Source organism: Hevea brasiliensis, chromosome 5 (assembly GCF_030052815.1).
Source record: "Hevea brasiliensis isolate MT/VB/25A 57/8 chromosome 5, ASM3005281v1, whole genome shotgun sequence".
Classification (NCBI taxonomy): Eukaryota; Viridiplantae; Streptophyta; class Magnoliopsida; order Malpighiales; family Euphorbiaceae; genus Hevea; species Hevea brasiliensis.
In genome coordinates, this window is record NC_079497.1 from 84281317 (window position 1) to 84284356 (window position 3040).

The following is a 3040-nucleotide window of genomic DNA, read 5'->3' on the forward strand; positions in this document are numbered from 1 at the left end:
AAAAAAACTAGGAATGCGAATAGGGTACTCATAAAAGCACTTTTTTCGAATGCAAACCTGGACCTGATTAATATTCTTAATAATCCTGCTCTCCATCGGATGGGATGCAAGAATTTGGAAGGGACAAAGGTGACATGATATGAATAATGCTTGTTGTCATATCTACCACCACAATTTTTGGTTGTCTCGTTTAGTTAATAATGAACACACTCCACTTTAATATATCTACACCTAATATTTTATAAATTCAAAACTTCTTAAAAAAAATTATTTTCTTCAACATCTAATGTCATATAACTTAAAAATATCCTCTCTTAAAATTTGGCATTTGTTGAACGGATATTGTACACTGCCTAGATAGCTAATAGCTTTTATATTTTCTTATATATCACACAATAATAAATAATTTATTATTAAAAAAACTTATTTAGATCGGATTCTTATAAATCATATCTTATTCATCTTTTTTCTGAAATCCCTGATCAATGCTTATTGATAAAGCTTGTGATCTCTAACATTAACTTCTCAGCTTGAGTAGCTGTCACTTCATCTAGTTCAATGGCTGCTTTATTCAAATAGAAGTTGTGACTCATTCTTTCATTAATCAAAACCTCCACTTCCTTCTCAGCCTCTTTCATCACTTCACTATACTCCAATTCAGTATCGATAAGCAAATCCATCTCCGCCACCACTACTAACATCGGCAGCCGCGAAAGGGTCTCTAGCGACGGCGCTTGTGCACCCATTGGACAAATTATTGGATGGTCCATGGTGCTGCCAAAAGGCAATGCTAACAACATGAACTTTTTTACCATTTCACGTGTTAGTAAGGGGTTTTCAGGTAATTCCTAGAATGACTTACTCGGCTCGGCTCGGCTCGTAAGAAACCAGGATGAATAGCTATGCCACCAACTAGCTTCAATGGCTCCACATCATTAGCTCCAGCTTGAGTTGCAACTTTATGCACTAAATTCCCACCTATACTATCACCGATAGCAAAAACTCTTCAAAAATTAGCATAACTTTCGAGCCATGACTCATGTGACTCACCACCAGCTAGGGCGCAAAGCCACAGGAAAATAGCATAAGCGTCATCGAATGAGGCTGGGAGTAGGTGCTCAGGGGCACGTCAGAGGTAGACGGAGACGCAAACGACATGAGCTGAGCATACAAGATGAGATAAAAGTGGTAGTACATCAACCAATCAGGTTGGGTAATACAGTAACCACTGCTGTGGAAATGAAAGATCACATGTAGCATATCTTTGCTCTAGTTTTCGATAGTGTTGTCTTTCTCTGGAATGTAAATCCGAACCGCTAAGCCAGTGGTTGGATCAATGGTAACGTCGTGAACTGCCACTGCATCTATGAATTGTTCATGTGGAGGAACCGGTTTCATCATGAATTGAGCCTCAGGTGGTCCAGTCCAGGTTCAATCCACGGTCCCATCAATCCACGCTTGATGATGCTATGCTTATTTCCATGTGATGACAAAATTTTCATCGGCAAAGTTTTTATTATTATTTTTTATTTTTTAATCTTTCATTCATTTTACCATATCTTTAATCCATGGATAAAAGAAAAAGAACATGAAGCAGCAATTGTCCTAGTGCCTAATGAATTGTGAATTGGAATAGGGAAGATAGCCCAATGGCTGAGTAACTTGAAGTCACGTTCATAGTTTGGCAATTTGAAAGGCTGGTGATATCACTGATCATGGTATAAAGTGATATATTCCATGTGTATTTGAACAGATTCTTTTTTTTTTTTTATATTTACACATCTTTTTCCGAATGTAATGCCAATCTACCAGCCGTTATCATGATTTGATTACAATGTCCTTTCTTCCACGATTTCTTGCAATTGATTTCTGACACATTTTTCATGACTCACGTGTTTCATGACTCAGTTTTTCAAAAAGTTATATATATATATATATATATATATATATATATATATATATATATATATATATATATATATATATAAAATTGATGCAATTTTATTTCCTTATTAAATTTATTGAAAATTATTAAAAACATTTTATGTAATTTAAAAATTCATCAATTTACTGCTTTTAGAAGTATACATTGATTTTGTAAGAAATGCTCTTCATAATTAAGAGTGGAGTCAAAAAAATTTTCAGGATATATATATATATATATATATATATATATATATATATATATATATATATATATATATATATATATATATATATATTCAAGTATGTAATTTATTTTTTTACAAAAATAATATCACTTATTTATAAAATTTTGATTTTAACATTTAAATTATTCATAAAAGTTTGAGATATATATAAAAATATTTTATGTTTAAATTTTTCCAGATAGCATAAATAAGAATAAAAATGCTATTAATTTATAATTATCATCTTATTTATTAAAAGTTTAATATATATATTTAGTAATCAGAATTTATTTTATATAAATTTGTCACTAATATTTTTTAGCAATAATCTATATATAGTTAATATTTCAAGAAATGAGAAGCTATTTTATACAAATTTATCATTAAAAATTTTTAGCGACGACTAATTCATTGCTAAATTTATAAATAATTTTAATTTCTAATATTACAATAATTAAAGAAATTAAAATTTGAATATTATTTTGGTAGTATTTCTATTTACACTAGAAGTTCTTTTATAATTATACATTCTTAATTTTATAAGCATCGTTAATTTATCAAAAATTAATTAAATTATTATAATAAAATTAATAAATAACCTTGAACACTAAATTTCACTTTCACTAATTTATTTTTTTTAATTGTTCTAAATATTTACAAACTTATAATATTATATTAAAAAATTATAATTAAAAAATTAACTTTTTAATTAACATAACTATAAAATTATTATTAAATATTAATTATTTAATTAAATAAAAATTTGCATTTATACAATTAGATGTGAAATTCTAGTCCTATTCAATGTCAAATATTTTATTTATTATAAATTTGTAGCTATTTAAAAAAATATTAATAACAAATAAGTTTTTATATTTAAAAACTTTATT

The 3040-nt window shown here is 28.1% G+C and overlaps 1 pseudogene; it reads right to left on the reverse strand.

The window, feature by feature from the left end:
• Positions 1 to 482: 482 nt before the first annotated feature.
• LOC131180117 (probable carboxylesterase 15) lies at positions 483 to 1878 on the reverse strand (annotated as a pseudogene).
• Between the last annotated feature and the right edge of the window lie 1162 nt (positions 1879 to 3040).